This window comes from Poecile atricapillus, chromosome 8 (assembly GCF_030490865.1).
Source record: "Poecile atricapillus isolate bPoeAtr1 chromosome 8, bPoeAtr1.hap1, whole genome shotgun sequence".
Taxonomy (NCBI): domain Eukaryota; kingdom Metazoa; phylum Chordata; class Aves; order Passeriformes; family Paridae; genus Poecile; species Poecile atricapillus.
This window is the reverse complement of record NC_081256.1, coordinates 11,149,681-11,173,795: the sequence shown is the minus strand read 5'-3', so window position 1 is coordinate 11,173,795 and position 24,115 is coordinate 11,149,681. Positions and strand designations below refer to the sequence as shown.

General features: G+C 38.2%; 1 long non-coding RNA gene across 1 annotated transcript in view; it reads left to right on the top strand.

The window, feature by feature from the left end:
* The window catches only part of LOC131581584 (uncharacterized), a 92,823-nt gene extending 70,289 nt beyond the window's left edge, over window positions 1–22,534 (top strand). The window contains exons 5-7 of the long non-coding RNA XR_009278120.1: window positions 13,003–13,128; window positions 16,382–16,543; window positions 22,458–22,534. This is a non-coding gene — a long non-coding RNA (uncharacterized LOC131581584). The remainder of the gene's footprint in view (window positions 1–13,002; window positions 13,129–16,381; window positions 16,544–22,457) is intronic.
* Window positions 22,535–24,115: the final 1,581 nt, after the last annotated feature.

Here is a 24,115-nt window from a genome sequence, read left to right as displayed (position 1 = left end):
TCTTGTCATACAATTTAGAGTTAGAACCTGTTATTAAAAGGATAGAAAAGAAAACATGGCTTCTAAGGCCATAGTTATTCCCTGTCTATTACAGCAAACTATTTAACATATTTCCATCCTCTTTAGAATGTGCTGTTCAGGTGGTTTTTTTGTTGGTTTTTTTTTTTTTGTGTTTTTGCCTTGTGAAATAATTATTTTCATGAGTATGCAAAATTTGGTCTGTAACTCCTGAGGCCCCATTACAAAGTTCAGTTACCTTTTCATCCTAAATATAAATTTTGCTTGTCAACATCTTGTATGCAGCTTCTCAGTTCATATTCATCAACCAGATTTGCATATGATATTAGTTTATAAAGCCCATGACAAGAAGTCTCCTAGGATTCTCACATGAACGTTAAAGCAAAAGTGATGCATCAGAGAGGATGCATTTTGAAGTGGTGAAGTTTAATTTTAATTACAGTGAGTCTCCTGCTATTTTTCCCCACTTGGACTTGATATGTGTTTATAAAATGTGAAATATAGGTTTAAATTAGGCACATAGGTTTCCACCTTCACAAAATAAGGTTAAATATAGTTATTCCATGTGTGCAGACACCTCTATGAAACAGGAATTTTCTTCCTTGTGCTTGGAAATTGTCTTAAATTATTTTTGATTCATGCTGGGAATTCTTTTCTGAAGATGGAGCAAAACTAGATCTGCCTTGGTGACCCAGCAACATTTTAAGCAAAATAGTGGAAGGGGCTTATCCTAGACTCCCTACAGGCAGCAGCCTGGTTCTTGAAGCTGTTTTCTCTGTGAGCAGTGAGATCAAATATTATTTGTGACCTTCCACAAAGACCAGAAAGCAGTCTGTGTCTGGCAACATCAATGTCAAACAGGCTCAAACTGAAGTTCAAAAGGTAAGATGGAACCCTATCTGTAGTGTTTTCTGGTTTGGGTAGGAGAGGAAGAAGCTGAAAAATTGTTCTGTTCTTGCTTTCTGTGTAGGAAAGCAGGTGTAGGAAACCTGGGGTAGAACTCAGTGAGGAGTTTTCCTTTCTTACAAATAGCAGAAAGAAAGGGCTAAATAGCTTTCTAACCCTTGCAGTCAGTGACCTTAAGATTTATTTAAGATGGTTATCATAGGTTCATGGTGAATTCTCTTCAGTCCATGCCAGGTATATCTTTCTAGAGCTGTTTTTGTGATACTGAGTTTTGTTTGGTCTAGAATCCTTACGAACAAAGGAATAAGGAACAAATACTTGGAATATTTGTCCCTGCTGTTTACTAGATTAATTTTTTATTGAGTCTCCAGACACATCTGTCTAGCTCTGCTACAGTGCAGTGTTTATAGTATGGCTGTAATTCTCATATTTTTGTGGCTTCTGTTTTGCAAATCGGGTGACACTGGTAGCTCTTATGCAGTTTTCAAGTAGTATTGTTACTCTGTGTGCATTCCAGCAAGTCTGGCCAAGTGTATTTCCTCCCTGAGATCACAGACTACTGTGCACAGCCTTCACTTCCTCATTCAAATTGCTTTTATTTCTTTTTGTCTCTCCTAGTTTAAATAAACTACTTTGTGAGCTGTATTTAATTTTTTAGTTACTGATCACCACTGTTTTTCTCATGTGACCCTCATGAGACCCTTCTGTACTATCCCTGTTTTTTTCTGCTGTAGACAAAACTAAATATCAATTGCTGCAGATGTTGTTTCCTTCTGGAATGACTTTCAGTAGTGGCTGTCTCTTTACTGCCCTAGATGTATGGGCCAAAAGCTGACAGTTATGAAAGATGCTTTTTTTTTTTTCCTCTGGATAAAAGTATTCTACCAGTATCAAATTGAAAAGCAAAAATGATTGATCAACATTCTGTTTTGTTGATCAATGAAATTTCCATAATGTTCTAGTACTTGTGGCTTTGGACAAAAACATTTGACTTCTTTTTTTTGATAGCCAGATACTTTTTTCTCTCATTTATTTCACTTAATTGGTGTGTGTTGGGAGGGAGAGAGTGGCATATTGTCATTATTCAGGAGAATTCCTAATATGTCCTGCTTTCAATTTCACAAAAATAATTTTAATTTTGCATTTTTTTTTCACTGGAAGCCTGTTTGCTCTAAGTGTGAAAGCATTGTAAAGTGTCCTTGTTATGTGAAGTTAAAAAAGGAAGTATTTTCACCAACATTGAAAAATACCATGGTTTTATACAAGAGTTTAGGTGTATAATCTAGTGTTTAAGAACCGGCTGAAGATTTGAGATAAGGTGGATCAATTAACCACTTGAGTGTGGATATCCTGTTTAGATGAGGGCTGCTTCTGCTTCATTTCCTTACTGCAATGTGTTTACAGTTACACAGGGTGCTGTGATTAATGTTTGCCAGGTGCTCTAATACTGCTGTGAAGGGAGACTTCTAAATATTAGCAGTATCCAACAGAGTACCAGTATGTGTGAGAAGCAGAGAATCTGATTGTAGAAACGTCCAAAGACTGAGCATGAATGTACAACTGGGCCAGCAAAAGAATCATCTTCACATTCAATAAACTTATATCCCCCCAAAATGAGATTTTATCATATTTAAAAGGATAATGGCAACTGTGTTTATCTACATAATCTCTGTCATCATAATTCCCAATAATCTCTTGGTTGAGTGTTCCCCAGGTTGATCTGCACATGGCAGAAAATGATACACCTCAATCTAGGTGAACCATGAGACTACATCCTTCACTCATCTTTATGCCTCTCTCACATCTTCTGTTCTTTCGTGTAGTCACACCAGATCAAGTCCCCAGCCGTATGTAGGGCCTGGTGATATTGGCCTCAGGTAAATGAAGAAAGTCAAGGTTATTCCACCTGCTCTTATCTCAGAATCCTCTATGTACAGACACCAGTAAAGTATAGGAGACCCTTTTTCCAAGGGTCATGGAACATGACCTGGGACATGTCATTGCTCTCGAGCACAGGTTTTCTTAGGTTTGCTACATGTTGTAGAAATTATCAGAGTGCATTTCTAATAAAGAATGCATTTTTTTTCTATGTAGAGTCTACCTTCTGGATTAGGAAATCATTAAAACTTTGATGAGGAAGCAAAATGGGCTCCTAGTATGTGTTTATAAAAAGCCCCAAAAGATGGATTGATAATTCTGGCAATATCTGTGTCTCAGTAATTAGCTTAGAAAATATTCCTGTGAATATTAGCTGTAGCAGAGACTTGCCAGATTAAATCTGAATTGTTAAAATATCCTGGAAAAGAGAGGAGGAAAAAGTCTGTTGTCTTAACATGCCCTTGGATGTATTTAATAGCTTCTACTGTTGTGAATTGCTTCTAGAAGGCCAAATGACATGCCCAGGTATTTCCTTAAGAACTTTTTCAGTTTCCTGAGTCTGGCATTTTGCAGTAGCATTGCTCCAGGCATTTAATTGGTCTCCCTTGTATATCTGGAAATTCTCTCCATAAGTTCAAACTTTTTGTTTCTATTACCTCCCATTCTCAGCAACATGAGATGTATACCTGCAAATACTTTTATTTTTTAATTTTACTTTTGTTTTTAGTCCATTCTTGCATGTAAAATTACTTGTTAAGCTCCAGAGCCAGTAAGGCCATTTCTACACCCTGGTGCTTAGCTAATCTTGTGCTCTTTGGCTGTGAAAATTTCACGTTTGGGCAGAATAACTTGGCAGAATTTTCAAGCATTTTGACTGTGTTCATATTCAGCTGTGGAAGTATTCTCACACAGGGAGCATGGTTTCATGTCTGCTCTGGAACCTGGACCTATCAGCACCTGTTTATATCTATGGAAAAACTCGTTAAAGTCTGCACCATTCTTCATGGGCTCAGTGTTAAATCCTGTGGTGGCAATGCCCAAAGCTGCAACTTTGAACACTGCCTTCTCTCTGAAAATGCTTCTCAGATTTGTTCTTAATGAATGTCTTCAAAGCTTAGGTTTGTCACTTTCTCAGCAAGCTCGTTTTGCTTATGAGTCTGCTGCTTAGCTCAGTAACATTAAACTCCCCTGTCAAAAGCTGATTGATTGCTGCTTTCCATGACGCTGGACACAGGCCACACAGTGGGTGATACTTTTCATTTGGTGCACTTTTTCCATGTTTCTCTATTTCTGGCTCCTTGATGATAATTACCTGCTTTCTTGTCTACTTCTCTAGGTCTTTGTAGAGCTACTGGAGCTACCCAGATTAAGCCCTCATTAGATTGCCTCCCTTGTATTCCTCACTTCTGGATCCTTCTAAACTTTTTTTTTATTCTGCCTTCCTAAAGGTTTCCTTTTCTCCTTGTTACTTCAGCCACAGTATTTTTCAAAATTTTGCAACAGAAAAGAAATATACTGCCAAGTGGAATGCAATGCTCTGTGGATGACAAAGAGGACATGGGAATTGGGGCATCTCCTGTGCCTTTCTGCAGAACAGCAACAGGAGCAATCAGGAATGTCCTTCAGTTTCTTCCAGCTTCTCTGGGGATGGTCTACCAGCTTTCCATCTCAAAGGTTGTTTTATTTTTTCAAGGTTTCTTCCTTTTCTGTTACAATTTCCTCTTAAACAATATAAAATGAATGATAAAAAAGAGGATGACTGGCTTTTACCTCTCATGGAGCTGTTTACAAAGGAACAACTTTCTGCCTGTAGGGGGAATGTGCCATCTGGATGGTGGGAGCAGTTGGAGATTGTTCATTTGCATGCTAGAAATCAGTTTCACTAGCTATTTTACTGTCCATCCATGTTCCAGCAAGAGTAGGAGATATATAAAGGTCCTGTCTCTGTGTGTGAACAAGCTGGATGCCACATGGATGTTGCTTTAAAAGTATCTGTGAAGACTTCAAATGAAAACTTAGATTATTTACCCTGAGTTCCAAAGGCCATGTCTTTTATTAGAAGGCCCAGAGGAGGCTCCTGTCACTAGAAGCAAGGCAGTGAATTTAACAAATATATTCAGGAATTCATAGGAACAAAACAGCACCAGAAAGCTTTAAATGAATGAGTTTAGAGAACTCACTACAATAAGGGTGGAAGTGATCATGGTAAACTACATCTGAGTGCAGTGTTCTGTTTCTACTCCTTTAAATTGACTTGGCAAAGATACGTGATATTCACTATTAGGATAAAATTATGTGAAGCAGCTGCACTGACAGAAGATTAATTATCCTTTACACTGCTGACATTAACCCTACCTGTCATCAGGGCAATGGGAAAAGTTGCCCACTCATCATGTCATTTTGTGAACACATTTACTACCACTATGTTATTTTAAATTATCATAAAACATTAGTGAAAATGGAGACTGTCACTTGTGGTTTTCTATCAACACTTTATGATGATCAAATGTCTTAGATTGTTAAAACACAGGGAAAATGCTAGTAGTCATCAGTTAGACTCTGGGGTTCCCACAGGGCATATGTGGGCTTTGATACCCTTGTAAGTGACTTACTGTGGTGAATCTGAGATTGTCATAAAAAAATCCCAAGACCAGAAAGCTTATTCTGCTTTCTATAGAAATAGAAATAACCAGTGTGCCTTAGGAGTAGGGTGTCTCAGTGGTTTAATTGAAAAGGCTACTCCAGTTTAATTTCTCTATTTGTCTGTTCCAATAATTATGATGAGGTAAATTCTTACCCCCAGGGCTGGACTGCACTAACAGAAACCAGGACCTGGCCCAAGGTGATGCACAGAGCCTGCCCAGTGAGTCTGTCGTGCACTCAGGTGAGATGTGACTGTCACTCTCCGGCTGCGCTGTCTGGCTCTGGACCTCTGAGATGTGTGGGTTGCAGGAGCTCTGCTAGTTAAAGGTGTCATGCTGGCAGCCTGGGGATGGAGAGTCCTGGGCCTCTGCCAGCCTGGTGACATAATATATTGAGGGATGTTGCTCTGATTCTTCCTGTGCTGTGGGGAGAGTCTCTGGGGCATATCTCCAGATACAGGGAGTGGGGAGGCCAAAACGGGCTCTCCAGGCTTTCTTGAGACCTCCATTACAGGACATGGTGTCTTTGCTTCCAAGAATTGAACACAAATTTCTAGAGGTCAACACAATGGAAGGATGGAATTCCATCCAAAGGGACTTAGGTTTGAGTGGTGGGTCTGTGCAAACCTCCTCAAGTTTAACAAGGCCCAGAGCAAGGTCTGGCACCTGGGTGGAGGCAGTCCCAAGTACACAGAGAGGCTGGGTAGAATGTGGATTGAGAGCAGCCCTGAGCGAAGAACTTGAGGGTGTTGATTGATGAGAAAGTGAAGATGACCTGGCAGTGTGCCCTTGCAGCCCAGAAACTCAACAGCATCCTGGGCTTCATCAAAAACAGTGTAACCAGCAGATCAAGGGGAGGGGATTCTGCTGCTCTTGTCTTGGGAGCCACAACCTGGAGTTCTGCATCCAGCTGTGGTGGGGAGAAGATGGGTAAGAAGGATGGGGACCTGTTCAAGTGGGTCCAGAGGAGGACCAGGAAGATGCTCAAAGGGCTGGAGCACCTCTCCTATGAAGGCAGGCTAGGGGAGTTGAAATTGTTCAGCCTGAAGAAGGTGAGGCTCTGGGAGAACTTTGAGGACCTTCCAGTATCTGAAGGGGCTTCCCACAGAGCTGGAGAGGGACTTTTCCTACAGCCATGTAGTGACAGGACAAGGTCTAATGGGCTTAAGCTGACAGAGGGTAGATTTAGGTTAGATATTAGCTAGAAATCCTTTACTGTGAAGACAGAGACACTGGCACAAGTTACCCAGAGAGGCTGTGGGTGCCCCATCCCTGGAAGTATTCAAGGCCAGGTTGGCTGGTGTTTTGAACAGCTTGGTCTAATGCAAAGTGACCCTTCCATTAGCAAGGGGTTTGGAACTAGCTGACCTTTGAGTCCCCTTCCAACCCAAACCATTCTATGAACTTCTTGTAATCCCATAGAGTTCCTGGCAGGAATTGGGAAAATGGTAGTGTTTAGTATAACATTAACACATAAACTCTCTATATAAAAGTAATGCTAAATTTTCATCTACTCTGTCAATTTTAACATGAGCTTGGGGCATTTTTCAATGTTAAATCTTCACGTGGGATGTTAGAAAAGTCACAGCTTTTCCGACTTGTGCACTGAAACATGTAAAGAGAAGAAAAATGTCAGTGTTTGTAGCATTTGTAACTTCTAACAAGCTGGAGTAGCCCATTCCCTAGTTTGCAACAGAGAGCTAATCAGAGTATGGAAACCATGAAGAAATATAAAGTGTTAACTTGATTAAATTGCAAATGTGTCTGCCCACCTGTTCATCTAAATATAAGTGACTCTGCAACATGACCCAATAGTCATCAGAAGTGGGTAAAGCCAGCAGAAGCTTCCACTGAGCCCTGGCTTGGGCTGGGCTTTCTGTCCATGAATGAGGGCAAGCCAAGGAAGGGAGAAGCCTGCAAGAATGTCTTGGCACTGCTTCCTGGCTCCCACAGTGACCTTAGATACATATCACTTTATGTAATATTTTTTCCAAATGTGTGTAGTCAGCTCTAACAGCTTGTTGATCCCAGCTAAACTCCTTGGCTTGGCTCTGCTGTCAAGTGTTCATGTTTGCCTGGGTCTAGTAAGCTGTGTGGCTTGAAGCTATGGGAGCTTCCTAAATATTATGGAAATAAACTCAAAAGCTCCATTGTGATCACTTGTTGAAACAGCTTTTAGCGCGCCAAGGTTCCCTGATGCGGAGGAGCTAAATGACTTGGTGCAAAACCTTGCCAAGCAAATCTGCCTCCAGATCTTATCCAGTGCGAAGGAGGTGTCTTACAGAAGTTCCTCTAAACAACTTCACACCATCCTTCTTGATAGAGTTGAATCTGCATAATCCACGTGAATCTTTTGACTTGGACATTGAATCTCAGTCCTTCTCTTAGTGGGTGACAGTCACCATCCCAGTGCTACTAATTAGCTCTTTATTTAAATGAGTGCCTGCACTAAAATTCTGTGGATAGCATATCTGCCAGTTACATCTCAAAGCAAAGCTTTGAAGTGCTCTTATTAATTCCACACATTCCTTTCAGCCACATCTACTGTGTTGCTGTCCTGCAGGTATCTTCCTCTGCTCTCCTGCTTGTTCCCTAAAATACAGGCTCATTTCTTCTTCTGCCTAACATATACATTTTTTGTAGGGCTACCAAATATTAAATATCTGTTTTGGTAAGGTAATGTTATGTTCCTGCTGCAACTCTGCCGCATTGCAGTGATCCTCCTTTGGTTGATCTTAAACCCATTAGGGTGCTCTGGCCAGCAGCTTCTTTTTTGAATATGTGTTATTTCCTTTCCCAGGAGTACTAATTTGAAGAAGCAGCCCACCTCCTAATGATAGTATAGAGCTTGGCTGTTACTTGCAATTTAATGGTGTGTTGACATTGAATATCTGTCTTCACTTCAATTTTATCCGTTTTATTTATATACATCGTATATTGTATTTGTTGCTGAATTAAAAACTGTATTCCTAATGACTTCCATGGCAATTTTGAAATAGCTGTCTATATTGCATAAATAACAAGCTTTTCAGCTCAGAAGTGATTTACATCTTCTCAAGTTGCATGATTTCTTTGTTAGGCTTATTAAAAATTCTCAAAGGGCACTTTATTTTTACCTCCCTTCCCTTTCCCTGCTATTGTATCTGTAATTCAGTGTTCTCAGAAGCCACGGGGGAATGGCAACCCTTCACAAGCAGCCAGGCTGACAATATGTAATGCTGGTACCAAGTCCTACCCCTGTGCCTTTGCTACAATTACACCTTGCCTCTGCTCTGCAGTATCCTGCTTGTTTGTTCCTGGACCTCTTCTAAACAGGAATTAAGGGCATAAAAATGAATTGTGCAAGAAGTCTCCTTTATACTGATCTTACCCTGTGGGGAATTCTGTTAGAGATTCGCTTTTTTGGGCCATAAAACTTTCAAATCTCTTTTAAGCTGGACGTGAATTCCAGTTTCCTGAGGTAAATAAATGCAACTTTCCAATCCTGTTCCGTCCACCTGCCAAAATTGGGTCTACAAGGGCAGCCAAAATCTATTATTGGTTTACACTGGTGTGAGCCTTCTGACGTTAAAGGTGGAATCTGTGTAACTGAGAGTGGAATTTGGCTTGTGGCCTTGGTATCTTACATGGCATGGGTGAAAGCATACAGTTCAGACCAGATATAACAAGGGGGGCTAGTGGGGGGAAGTTATGGGGGGAAAAAGAAGTACTAAAAAAGGCTGTATATGGGCATGTGAGCATAGGAGTTTGTGTAAATGTTCTGATTGCTTATTTCTTCTTTGTTTATTAATAAACCTGCATAAACTCCTTATATTAAATAAAAATTGTATTTTTAGCTTTTGAGTTATCACTTCCTTCCAGCAGAATAACTATATTTTTTTGCAAGTCTTTGACATTATGTGCATGAAAGTCAGCATGTTAATGTTTTTCTGTAACACGGTGAATGTTCGGGTGTCAACTTTGCCAGTTTGTGCAGCATGAATCCCCACTTAGCAGTGGTTAGAACTGAAGCTCTATTATTACAGAGAATTGTGAGAAGTACTTGTTGCTTTTTTCTTTCTTGCTGATTTTTGTTTCTATGTTCCATTTTTTTCCTTTTTACTATGATATCTTTAGATGCTGTCATCATATTTTCAGTAGAATGTTTCTGTTCCATCAAGAAAAGCTAGTAGCTTTTTTCTTTTTAGGTAGTTTTAGATATTATTAGAAGCTATGAGTTTGAAAATCTCAATTAAGTAAAAATTATAATAATGGCTTCTTAGAGAAAAAATATTTTGATTCTGGAAAGAACATTTGTGTATAGAAACAATTCAAAATAATGATACTGCTTTATTCTGGAGAAAATAGAGACTAATAGAAATAGCCACTTAATGATAATTTTGGAGCAGTAGATTCAGTTTTCACTTGCACTGTTTTAAGTATGAAGCAACTCCATTGAACCACAAGGAATTGAGATTTATATGCTGGCTGTCTCTTTGCTGCTGCCTTTCTTTACACATGTTTACTGGTGATTTTGTGACAGAGCTCAGCAATTTTAAATAATGTCCATGGGAAGAGAGAGGGTTCTTTTAAAATTTGAGAATATAAGAGGGCATCCAGGGCCAAAGTGGTTATCTGTGTGTTGAGTGAGTACTGTTTGTCAGAGCACCAAAGTTCTATGATGGGCAGGAGAGTGATACCTAATATAGTAACTGGAGCAGGTTCTTGGCCCAGGGGAGGAAGGGCTGCATTGTGCATGTGGAAGTCACTTGAAATCTGTGGAGTCTTTCACAAGTGTGACTGAAAACAATTTCTCTCACCCTCTTTGTCCAGCATTGAAGGTTGGAGTCAGTCTCAAGGTGTTAAAAATAAGAATTGTGATTTCACGTGGTGCCTTGGTGTGCTTAAATCTCAGTGGATCAACTCATGCTTTTGTTTTGGCCTTGAATTTTTGTTTTTTGGTATTTGAAAAGTAGTTGCTTTCATTAAGGTATTTTTCTGAATCTTGTGCTGGTGCAAACTCTACCTTTTTGTCTGAAATTAATTTCCTTGCAAATGTTATTAAGGTATTTCTGGACTTGTGGATGTTTAGATCAGATTGTTAATAAATTTTGCCTTAGAGGCTGTTTTACGTTCCTTTGGGACTTCAGAATTTGGGATTGTTATTAGATATTTCCTGTCTGACTCTGAAAGAGGAAAGGAAACTGAAAACAGTACTTCTTGAGGGAACAGCTTTCCTGATAGTCCCAAGGGATTTCCTCTGAAAACCTGGCTGTCTGGGCTCTGAGATGGATGAACGTCTTCTGTCATCTGAGCCTGCCAAACAAATATGGTGAATTGTGCTCGGAAACAGCAAAATGTGGATAATTCTGCTAGGAATGAGGAAGAAAAAGAACAAGGCCAGGTCAGAGCACCAAAACTAGCTTCAGCTCTGCTTGTCAATGGCTACTGTGCAAAGACTTTCTAAAGCTCTGCCTCCAGTCACTGGTGTGTTACAGGAGATGTGGAAGAAGAGTGGCTTTTTCTGTTGGTTTGGGATTTTTTTGTTCTTGTGGGTTTTTTTTTCTGAACTTCTCTGCAAATTTTATGCAGTGTCCAAGTCCTGTGCTTTGTGAGAAGAAAGTTCACATTTCAATGGACACAAAGCTACTGGCTAGGCAAAGGCCTGACGGCATTAAAGATTAAATTATCGGAGCCTTGATTTAATTTCTTGATAGACGTGAAACATTAAAACAACACGAAAGTGACTTCTGCATGTGTTATCCATCTCTCATCTGTGAAGCTGATGTCAAGACCTAACCATTCTGTAGTGTTACATAGCATACTTGGACTTTTATCCTTCTGTTTTTTTCATCAACATGAGCTTGGTCTTAGGTGAGTAGTGAGGGAATGAAATAAGGAGATATGAGGTGTGATGTGCATTTCATCAGTATGTGGCAAGTAACACGATTCTGGCTTATGCTATGGAGCAGGGTGACAAAATGGCCCTAATTGGCATGAGGAATCCTATCCTGGGGAGGGTTGGTGTCTCTGCAGCTCAAAGCTCCAGCCCAGGCAAGGTGAGGGGCAGTGGCCAGTGGGGTAAGAAGGTGGTGTGGGAAGGTGCTGTCCTGGAGCTGGTGGCACACAGCAGTAACTTATCTCTGGGGTGGGGGGCTTCTTTGAGATCTGGCACAATTGAAAACTTACATGCTGCTTTATTGGAAAAATAGAGCATCAAGACACACAGCAATGATTACTAGAGAAGCTTTACATTCACCCATTTACTGGTTTATGCAGAAGATTTGATATTCTGACAAAACCAATTGTTTCTGGAGAGGTATCAGATTTAAAAGGCAAGAGAGGGGACATGGGAGATATTGTTTCAAAATCTACTGAATAATCATCACCCTATAACTTATTGTGGGAGTTAAAAAAACCTATGATTATGGAGATGAAGAGCAGCAGAGGTGGTATGAAGTGTGATGATGTTTTGAATTGTCTATCTAGTATAGAATTTTAGTTTTATATTCTGAACTGATGATTCCTTTGGTATTAAGGCTCAATTTAAATATGGTGTAGTGTCTACTAAGTAATTTAAGAAAATCATGAGATTTATATAACCTCTTAGTTTATACAGGAGACAGTGAAAAACAATAAAGTATGACTGATTATACCCTGAAGATACTGGTGTGTATTAAATGATGAGTAGGACAAGATGAGAATCAGAAGAATGAACTCCAAGTAGCCTGTGATCTTAATGGAAAAACTGTGGGGCATGTGCAACACTACTCACAGGTTTCCTTTGTTATGCTTTGTATTGTAATGGATACCTGGTGCCAAGGAAACTGGTTGCTGCTGCCTCCACAGGATCAACCAACTCCCAGCAAATAAATGGGCCCCTTCTTTTTCCTTCTGTGGGGTTTTATTTTTTTCTTCCAGCTGTCTGTTCTCTCCTTGTATTTTCCTTTTTTCTCAGGTAAGAAATAAGAGCATGAAGTATGCAGAGTATACCAAGCAGACATTAACTTCTGTAATAACTGCTTGCAGGGTCAGACTCTGCCTTCATGTACAACTCATACTCAGGTATGAAATGCTAAGTGGCTTTGTGTAAGAATCCTACTATTGCTAAAAGCAGGGAAAGCTCTGCGATGTCTTCTTTGGTTATAAAATTGTCTTGTCTTTCTTCTCAACATTCTGGTAAGTTCAGTAAAGTGTTCACCAGGTAACACAGCTGTAAGGAGAGCCCTCCTAGGCTTGTGAAGTTGATAACTTGTTGTTTAGAAAAGTATTATGACAAATGATAAGGTAAGTTCCATGTCACTGCTTGCAAAATTGCTGCAAGCAAAGCATCCAGCAGTGCTGCTGAACAGGATGGTGTAAGACTTGGCACTGCTGGTTTTTGCAACTTTTGCCAGGCTCTTTCATGACTTTTCTTCCTCTGATATGAATTTTGTGGTTTGCAACTCTGTTAGAAATAAGTAGGAAATTAAGTAGTGTGCAGTGTTGTTTTAGCTACCTTTAGGCTGCTGAGACACTGTTTTTGATGTAACCCCTTCTTTAAAATAATCTCAAATATTCAAACTTTTTTGTGTTTTAGATTTAGGGATGAGGCAAGGAGGAAGAGAGAGACAGAATCTAAGCTTCTTCTCACAACCATATCATATCTGCATTTGTTGCTTTCTTTTAAAAAAAGGGGACTATGTCACTGCCTTGGACAAAATGTGTAAGTACGTGAGTGTGAAAGGGTTTGGTGAGACTTATATTTCATTTAATTCATTGTATAGAAGCAGTTACCACATGCAAAGAACCATGACCCATGAGGGTAGTTCTGGTACTAGGCTTAAATCTCTTTTGCCAAAACAGTCATCTTTTGAACAGGTATTTTCTTCCTGTATATCGGCATGATGTAACTAAGCAGTAAATCATGAACATTTTTAATTGAGTTGAAAAACGGAAATGGAAAAATTTCTAATGGAAAAAGCTTTTTGGATATATTTTGCAGTTGAGATTAACTTTTGGTAGTTGACATCAAAAAATTTTAGTGGCAAATTGAGATTTAAGTGCCCACGAGTTAAAAATAATGAGTTATTCTTAAGCAGATATACTTTAATTTTTCATAAACTCTTCAACATGAATGCAATTGCACATAGATGAATTTGTACATTCAGTACAACTTGTCATTCAGTATAAAAGATTATGCTGCTGGCAAGGTAACTTTTCCCTGCAGGTGGAATACTACAGTAAGGGTTTTTATTTGTTTGTGACATGAATTTTGACTTATTCCAGGGACCCAGTTTAATGACTGAATTCTGAACCTCTTGGTACTGTAAAAAGTTTGATCTGTAACAGCCCCTATGAAACAAAACCAAGGTTAAGAATAGGAAGCTTTCTAACTCTTTTCTGTGTTAGGTCAGTATCCTAAATATCTAGTTGGCTTAGGGAATTGTTATTAAGTTGCTTTTGTCTGTAAGACACCAGTGTGAATATTACTGAGCTTGGCAGCATCTAAAAACTGATGGCATGTGTGGAGTAAGTTTGGAAATCTCAGCTTTTCATGGACAGATATGTGTGGTGCAGGAGCTGTTTTCACAACTGGCAGTTCTGTTGCCGTTTGTGATGCAGTGGGTGGATAAAAATAAGCATCCTGCTGGCCTCTGGATGTCATTCCTTGAGGCAGGCCTTAAAGGCTTCAGTGAGGGAGTAGCGTGGGCTCCCCCTGTTTTGTACCCATTTGGGAATCTCTGCCTCTAAGGCCCTGATTAGACTTATGTCACATGATACCTAAACCAGGGATTCCCTTTCCCTGTTGGAGTATTCCAGCAAGGGAATCATACGGATTTAGGAGGTCAAATACTTAAAGCAAATGCCAGAACTTTTGTAAGGTTTGTTTTTTTTTTTCAAGGGCAGCTGATTTTGCTTCCTTCCTGGTACTTACGGTTGGCTCGCACTGCTCTTCTCTGGGAACAGTAACTTGAAGTAGACACTCCTGTGCTTTTAGATCCCGTGTCCATCAAAGACAGTAGCACTGGCAATTAAGGCACTTTGTTTGTCAGCCTGATAGTATTTTTAGGAAGCTGATGGAATTTGGCTTGTCCTCTAATGCGTTGATCCTTTGCCAAATGTCAGGTGCCCTGACCAGCCGCCCAAGTCCCTCTACCAACTGTCACCCTGCCCTGCAGAAAGTGGAATGCCATGGAGTTGGCAACTCAATGAAGGATTAACAGCCTCTGCCAGCATGCTCTAATTAAACAGCTATATAGACAACAGCTGGGAAAAATTCATCAATCACAGAATGTTTATTATTGAAATTAAAGCACCTCATAACTAATGCATAGATTTGCATTGAATACCATCTCCTGGAAGGAACAAGTGGTGCCAGCTCTGTGTCTGGGTATTCTGAATGTTTGTGTCACTTGTACTGTCACCTATCTGCATCTGGTTTGTTAGCCATAGCTAAAGGGTTGATCACCTTTGCAGCTAGTCAGGGTCAACATCTGTAGAACTGTAAAGCTGAACACTGTAAGGAATTATAAATTTGCTTTGTCTTGTGGTCTGTGGAATATTTGTTTGTTAATCTTGCAGTCTGTGGATGGGACTCTTGATTTATTCACACCTGAGCAAATCAGTAGCAATGCAGCAAATACTAGATTAGTTGCATAAACTTATAACCATGTATAGTTCATAAACATGCTCAGGGTGAGTTGCTCAATTTGTTTCTCTGAGTATTATGCTGTCTAATGTGGTAGTAGTGCAGTGGTGTGTGTCCTTTCATAATATGAGGTATGAGTGGCAGTCAAACTGCTGGAAAACTTAATATATGAAATACTTTCTAAGATTTTCAAGATGAGCATAAAAGTATGCTCATGTGCACTCAGATTTTCAAAGCCATATATGTTTTTTTTTTTTAAGAGCAGTGTCTTTGCCTGATTCAGAAGCAAACATTAAAATTTCTGTCAACATTTACAAGGGCTTCAGTAATATGAGTACAGATAGAGTTCTGAAGCACATAATCCATATGTTCATAGCTCCTACAAGGTCTGAGCTCTCACTTCAGCCCTCCAAACTTGTGGTGTTCTTCCTAGAACCATTATACCCAAACTAAATGGATCAAACTTTAATGTTAGAGCTCTAATACAATATCCTTCTCCAAGGCATGAAACTGAAGATAAAGACAAGAGCAAGCAAGAAGTTAGCTTCAAGGTCCTGAATCTCATGGTCTTCAGTGCTCATGAAATGGTACTTACAGAATCATGTGCTTGGCAAGCTGGTAGTAATTGTTTTTCCCATAAAAAAAAAAAAAAAAGCTTAAATATTGTGTGGCACTGATAGTTTGAAAAATATGTTGGTAGGTAGGCTGACAGAAATCATGTTACTTGTGCAAGAGAAAAATTGTATTGCTTTAATTAAATTAAAGAAAATGATATCTAGTCCTGGAATGTTTTTATGACACAATAAGCACTGGTATTTGTATTTCTCTTTGGTAGGATCTCATTCTGACTTTTAGCACAGCAGAAATGTTGTTTTCGTGGAGGAAATCCACTGTATTGCTTCAATATCATGAAATTAAAACCAAATATAGGGTTTGGGGATTTGCACCTCAACATCTGACTCCAGAAAGATAAGACTGTAAGCCAGTGTTTCATGGCTGTAATAGAAACTGGTTTGGTTAGTATTTTAAATTACCTTTTAGGTCAAACCTTGAATATTGCCCGCAGTGTGCAGACATTTGATGAGGCATTGTAACAAATTCTTGCTGCTATATATAATTGAGATAAATAATAGTTTGGATTAATAACTGATCTCTCATTCAAGATGTGAAGACAATAAGTGTGTCTAGAAAAAAGCAAAGCAGAATTTATTCTTTATCTCACCGACTGACTGAGATGGAATTTGAGGGAATTTAGGAAGTTGAGGAACCCTCCCTCAAAGGGGCATGGGGAACAGTTTATTGACCATGTTGCTCTATCTTTTGGCAGGTCCTTTGCTGCCCTTTGAGCACAGCCCAGACCTTTGAGAATATTCTGTTTCCCAAGATGAAGAAAAATAATCATTCCAATGTGTATTTGAGATTCTGCTGTCAGAGGCTTTTCTGCTTTCACACAGGCTCAATCCTGAGATGGCTGTTAACTTCAGTAAAGGTAAGATGATATACTTGTTGCTTTGTTGTGTTTTCCTCACAAGAACAACCTGGATGTGTCCTTAGATTTGCCACAGAGTACTACTGGGATTGGCAGCAGCAAGACAAGGTAAAAAAATCCACAAAACAGTAAAATGTTTATTGATGCACAGTGTAAATGCTTCATGTACTTTGTGACAGCTGATGGAGATTGTAGTCATAGCCAAGCTGAATTTCCACTTCCATGGACAGATGTGCTGGGACAATGTGCCCTGGTATTTAGGTGTTTTCACTTCCTTGCCTTGGACCAGGAGGGACTTGCTTGATTATGGGTGAGGCAGGTCTGCTAACAGCTGTTCTTAGATTTTGTGCTCAAACCATGGTAATTTAGTTCTGACATTTCCTCCTTAAACTGCTCTGTGACATGTTCCTGCCTAGTGGAAGTGTCAGTACTGAACCAAGTGCATGTAGCTCCAAAAGCTCCATATGCTTTAGAGGGTGAGAGAGGTTCTAAAATGTGTCAGCCTTTGCTGCACTGAAGGGTTTGACTTTAATGCCATACTTGCAATATTTCTTCTAATTAAGAAGAGTGAGGAATACTACTAATTCAACAGTAAAGTTAATTAGCAAGACTATAAATGTTTATTTGGTTTTTAATAGGAACAAATGCGTTATAAATTACTCCCATGTTTGTCTATTGTAAAATCCTGCTGTTAGAGTAATCTGTAATGTAGCTTTTTCTTACAATAGATGTTGGCATTGCAAAAGCATGGATATGATTTTGGTATGGATTGTGAAACAACCATGCTAAGTGCTAAACCTGTTAAATTTTTGAATAGGACTCGTCATGTGAAAAAGAATAAATGTCATGTATATTGATGTATATTGAACTGCTTAATGTAATCTGTATTTACAATCAGAAACCTGCTTTTGCAGGCATTTCAAATCTGAAAAGGATATGTTTTTCTGAAACACAAATTTACTACAATAAAACTATAAAAACTTTTTGATAATTCTTGGCTTTTGAAATAAGTATGGAAGTAGAACTTCTAGTTTTATCTGTTAGACTGGAATTTCACAGATGTTTATGAAAACTTGAAGCAAATTTTAATCTTTAATTTACAGGATTTTATAATATTTTTGGTAGCAAGTACTGTTTTCTATAGCATTGTAGATGTACTTAATAGTTTCAAGGTGAATATTTGTCAACATTTGAACTAAAATATTGAAATCTTTTAATTTTCCTCTTAATGCAGTTTTCCTTTCTGAAATAGCACAATCCTGGAATGAAAAGAGTCTTGTAGTCCTGATTCATGCAGGACAAACACTTTGTACTGCACTTAATCCCATCTGAAATGAGGGGAGCTTAAGGAGGTTCAGGTTTAAGACATAAGTAATGAAGAGGGAAAATAGTAAGGTACAATTTCTGCCATGAGGTGATTTCCTTAGAGAAGTATCTTTTAGAGGAAGATTGAGAACTAAGAGCCAGTTTGGATTTCTAGAGTGGGAGCCTTCAGTAGGTGTGAAAGACAAAGTATTTTGAAAATGACTAAAAGAGGGCTGCTTTAGGGGAATGGAGGTGTTATAGGCAGACAGAAAGGTTATACATACCTAATTTAGCCAACACTAGAAAACTGAGAAGTTGCCATCTCATGCTTTTTTTTTTTTTTTTCTAAGTAAATTTTCCCCTTGGGTGTTACGAGAGAGAAATCTGGACTCTGAATACCTTAATCAATTCTATCATCTTTTCTGCAACTCCAGCCTTTTCATAGTCTTTTCAGTCTTGATGCTGGTCAAACTATATTGAGCCACTTAAATTGATTTAAGGTTTTTCCGATTCTGCAATATCATCTCTAATGCAATGAATCTGGTGACCTAACCATCTTCTCAGTGTTATTTCTGACTCAGGAAGAGAAGTTTGGAAGATTATCCAGCTGTTGATATGGCGGTTTCTGTATTGGTATATTCCCATGGAGAAGCAAATAGTGTATGGAAAGCAGTAAATAAAGATTAAAAACTCTTTATTTTTTGGGAACAAGAGGAACAGAAACCTTATATGCACATTCAGATATACTGTTTGATACACTCAAATATCGTCATAAAGCCTGAATAGTATTTACTTGCATAGCTAAAGCTCCACTTCTGGGAAGCTGTGACTTTGGTAAGGAAATCAGAGCATCTGCTGCACATTTTTCAGGATATTATCTGCATAAAGCAGGTATTTTCTGAGAATTTTTGAGTAAATATGTTTTTTCTGTAATAAGTGTGTTTCTAACACAGATGATTATTTTTGAACTTCAGTCTTGGCTTCTGAATGTACTATGTATAACTTTAGTTTCTGCAATAGTTCCCAGAAAGCAATAGTTACTTGGTTGTTGAGGAAATAGTGTCTTGATGAGGTTCTCTTTTATTAGCCATTGCCTGAATTATACTTTTCACAAAGATATTTGCAAATGTCTCATTAAAACAACTGATCCAAATGAGTGGAAAGGTGGTGTCTGATCTAACCCTCAGTGAAAAACCCTGGACTGCACAGACTCGTTATGAATTAATTCCAATTGGTGTAGAATAATCTGTAAAGCTATGGGTCATGTTTTCTTAGATTTAGAAGATTAGATGCAGATCTGACAAAGGCATGGTTGCTTTCCATTTTGTTGGATGTTAAAAAAAGAAAAAAAATATCTCTGGAGTTTGGGCTGCATTTAGTTTGAATATTGACATTGGACTGCTGAAAGGGATTAGGGGAAGAGGAGCAGAACACAGAGATAGGCAATTTTATCCTGGCTTTCAGACTCCTACCAAAGGCTGATTTCCTTTTCTCCAGCCTTAAGAGTGAATATCTGCATCCTTGGGAAAAAGGCTTGATTTTATGAAGAAGAAAAAGTACTGATTTTATAAATTGGTGTATGTTATTGAGGAAAGCTTGGGGCAGTAATTAAGTTTGAGGTGGACTTTTAAAAATTAGTGTGCTATGAGCTTGCTTTGCTCTTCATGCAGTTATCTCTGCATTTAGTCCTGTTTGCAATCTCTTAAGAGTCTTTACTAATCAATGTATTGATGGCAAAGTCAGTTTAATTTCTGTGTCCTGGGCTGTCTGTGTTGCTGGGCCCTAAACTTGCAGGAATTGTTGCTCTTTCTTGTCTTTCATGTAGAATGTTTGGCTCTTAAGTCTGCTCACTGTTCAGTGTTAGAATGGTGGCTAATAATCATCATATGATACCTTGGGTATAAGATATGTGTATCCAGATATTTGTCCTCCATCTTTGTTAGATTCTATTGACTTTAGCTGTAGTTCCCTTGAAACAAGTTGGTCATCAAAACTTATTCAATCTATTGTGAATATTCTTGAAAATTCCATTCTAAAATTTCAGTTTTATAAATTGAAAAGGTTGAATTATTTGCCACACAAATTGGAAATACTGTTTTAAATAATAGCATAATTTCATTACTCAGTGTGTTATTACCTGCCTTTAAGCTTAGAAAAACAGAAATTTGGCACAAGTGAGGATAATCATAAGCCTATTGTTATTAAAATGCCTTAATACATTTTCAGAGGGGAATCCCCATTCATGTGTAGGTATGGTTGTACCTTTCAAATTTTGATAAAGACAGCATTGAGAGCAAAGTATTTTTAGTACTATTATAAAGGGGAATATATTAGCAAAACTTTGAGTGCATGTGTCTATTGCTTTTTCAGGCTCCTACATCTCACTCAGCCTCAGTGCAGCTGGTTTAAATACTCATTCTTTGGCTGTATTTAAGGTCAGCATTGCTGTGAGTTAAAATGAAGGAATAATATACTGCTCAGACTGCAGATTCCAGAGACTTTCCACCTATGGAAATGTATGTATTTTATTTCTGCTTAAATTCTAATGAAAAAATGAAAAAATTAAATATGTTGTTCAAAAAATTGAGAGCTAAATTAGTGAAGCCCTGGTGGGCTGGTGATGGTTGAACCCCTGGATGGCAAACGAAAGGGAAAGTATTGCCTTCAGTAGTAAAAAAGTTTTATCTCCTGTTTGAGAACTCTATAGACACATCCATCAAGTAGTCTGACAGGGAAATAAATTGGGTTACAGCACTGCAAGAAGTCCAGATTATGTTCCTGCTGAGCAGTAACAAATCGTGGTGAACTTTTTATAAAGTTTCTTTCTATTTTTCACAAAATAATGCAGTATAGAGGCAGTCAGTGGTCACAAGAGACACTGGGGAAACCTCTGGAAAAGTTTGCTGTTCTTTAATAAGCAAAAGGTATGAAATTATAGATGTGGCTTTCTTTTATTATAGAACCACTTGTGTTCTCTGCTGCTTTATAAGCACACTAAATGTACCTAAGGTGAAATTTGCTTTATTTGCTGCAAAATGAAAACAAACTAGTGTCCTGACCATAAGATAATATTCTTGGGCCCCAGTTGTGATGGGTCACCATTGACTTCCACTGAACATGGTAAGAGTTGCAGCTAATTCTTCAGGGGCTCACTAGGGAGCCCTACTTTTCCTCCAATAATGATGGAGTATTTTCATTCCCCTCACCTCATGTATGCATTACAACTAAACTGAGAGTCCAGTAGGCTTTCTTAACTTTGATTTATTTGAAAAGGAGTTCCTATACACAGTTAGGATCCAAGTGCTTTTGAATGCAGCTGTATTCAGATTTAGAACCTCAATGTATTGCTGACCCTCTCTCTTATCATTCCATCCTGAATATCCTTCAACTCGACAAAGCTTCAGACTCATCTCTAATGCCACTGGGAAACTATGAATGTTTGGAAACAGGTCCAGAGTTGTTTTCAAGCTTTGTGAACTTCAGCCAGCCATTCCATTAAGGTGTCATTTTCTTCAACCAAATCTGAAAGAGAGAAAGGTTTCTGGTGTCAGATTTCTCTGCATCCTTCTGAAAATCTTTGACTTCATATGGAAAATTAACATCCTTTTTATCTTTGCATGTATCTAGGTATATACAAATGAAACCTTTAGCATGTGTGAGATCCTAGATGTTTTAACAAACAAGAATGAATTTATTTTGCTAATTCTTAGGTGTCTCTTTCAAACCAGTTGCTTTTAACTATACAGACTGGAGTAATTTTGAAAAATAGCTACACCTTCTTAGACTCCAAAGAAAAATAAGAACAGGGAGAGCTATTTCCTTCCAGTTGGATGTCTCTCTCATGGTGTAAGCATTGAGAGTCATTGGCCACCTAATATCTTGTTTGTATGGAAGCTGTGCTACCTTTTAAAAACAGATACAAATGAATGCAATAGAAAAATAAAGGAGAAAGTTTATTAGATAAGGAAGGCTGCTGTTTTTTAATGAAGTGTGGCTTTCTGATCTGTTTTTAAAAGCCTTGTTCCTTCTTGGTAAGAAATAAGGGTAAAATGTTTCTCTTGTGGGCTTCTGCTTTACACATTGCATGCTTGCCTTGAGGGATTCAAAAGCTAAATAAATTTTAACTCACAAAAGATGTAAGTATGAGACATCTCATCCTTTTTCTGGAATGGCTTGGGGGCTGATTGTTTATTTAACAAGCTGGTGCCCTGATTTTGCCACTGACACACTTCAACAAAAATCCCCTCACAGGCATTTAAAGTTGCAGAAGGGAAGAAAATTGAAAAGAAAGATGTGAGTCAATGCACAAAGCCACAGAGGTTTGCCAGCCTGGGTGTTTTCAGTATTTATGAACTATATCCAGAGTTGCAGCTCTAGACTGGTCTGAGAGAGAGGAGTCAGCGATGCTCTGATATCATCAGACCAAATGAGGTCTTCCTGTGAGTTGTTGGTTGCTTGAGTTATGTACAGGAACTCACTCAAGAAGAGGAAAATGTCTATGGAAAGACCCAGGAGAGTCCTTGCAAAAATCCTAACAGAGTAAAGTGAAATTTAACTAGTGCATGACCTTTGTGCCAGTTCATAAAAGGTGAATGTGTTTTATGCTTAGATGTCAAGATTGAGTGGCTGAATTTGGGAACTAGATTTTGTTCTCTTCACTGAAGCAGCTGGGAGTTGTTGCAAAAGGCAGGTGCAGATGTAAATGTAGCATCCCTACAATTAGCATTTCCTTAGATGGCTGTGAAGTGCCAAACCCAACTATGAAAGCCAGGGCACAAATTGGTTTGTGTGGGTTTTTTTAAATTTTGTTTTGTTTGCTGTTGCTTTTTTTTGTGTGTGTGTGATTTTTTTTTTTTTTGTGGTTTTTTTTTTTGGTAGGAAAACTACTTTTGAATGCATTGAAACACTGATATAAAACTTGTCGTAGCTGCAAGATTCCCTTCCCACTAACTGAATTTTTTTTTGGATACAAAACTTTATTTCCTTTGAAAAACTTTTTCTAACTAAGAAGCATTGGCTATTCATTAGGGAAGAGGGCTTTTTTCACTTGTCTAGTTCCTTTCTCATTCTTATTTCCACTTTTTATACCAAGATTCAAGAAGAGGGGATATGGTATGAACTGAGGAATGGGGAAATGGGTGGAAAAAACAAAAAGGAAAGAATGAAAATAGTGGTTTTCCCACTGATTTACATTACTGTACAGTTAGATGGAAAGGGCAAAAAAGGAGGTAAAGGCTTCCTTTCATGTTGTAAACATTCTAATTTTTGAGTTTCTCAAACTGTTTCTACAGGGCTAAACTACCACATTTCCCATCTGACATTTCCTAAGGTCACTTCATTCCGAGTAACAACAGGCTCTTCAGCAACTGCTTTTCTGGTTCCTGTTTATGACACTGTAAAACTTTGATTCTGCTATAATTACTATATTAAAATGCAAAACCAAAATCTTCAAATAAGCAAAATTTTCAGTTTCTTTTAATGTACTTGGGCTGTTTATGGGTTTTAGGAGCCACTGTTTCAATGTGAGTTTACATTGTGACCAGACACATCATTGAAGTTTGTCAGTGACAAGGTTAGAAAACCTTTGGATCAAAAAGGAAATTGAGCATGAGTCTGAAATGTACAAACAGATTATATTCGTAATTGGTATGCATTTCATCTTAAATGGTTCATTTTCTTAAATCTTTCAATTTTTAAAGAAATTATTTATGCATGGGAATACATATTTAAGGTATAATTTAATAAGATTCATCAAAAAAGTGACATACAGGTATATCTTAAGTTGCAAAAAACCCCAGAATCTCAAATGGTCCTCAATAAATAGCATAATTGTCCTTACTTACTCCATGTGTAGAGAAGAATGGACTTGAAGTGGTTCAAGGGACTTGATTAAGAACAATTTTACTTTAATATTTTTTAGAACAAATAGTATCTTTTTCCATTCAAGTAGTTTTGACTGGAAAATAAAATAGTTTGTATAATTTCAAATGATATAATTTTCCTTAGATAACTTTTTATAAACAGCTTTTTCTCTAATGTTTTTCTAATTTGCTGAGAGGCCTGTGAGGGAATCGGGCAGGAGAATAGGACAGACACCTGATTTAATGAAAGCTTTCCAACCAGTTCTGCTCTGTATGTCGTTTTTTCTAAATTTGATTTTTTTTTTTTTAATCACTGAATAAAGGATTCTCTCTTATTATCTACATTTGTAATTTCATTGTGCTTGACTGATTAAATACAGCATACAGTACAGCAAATCTTTAATTT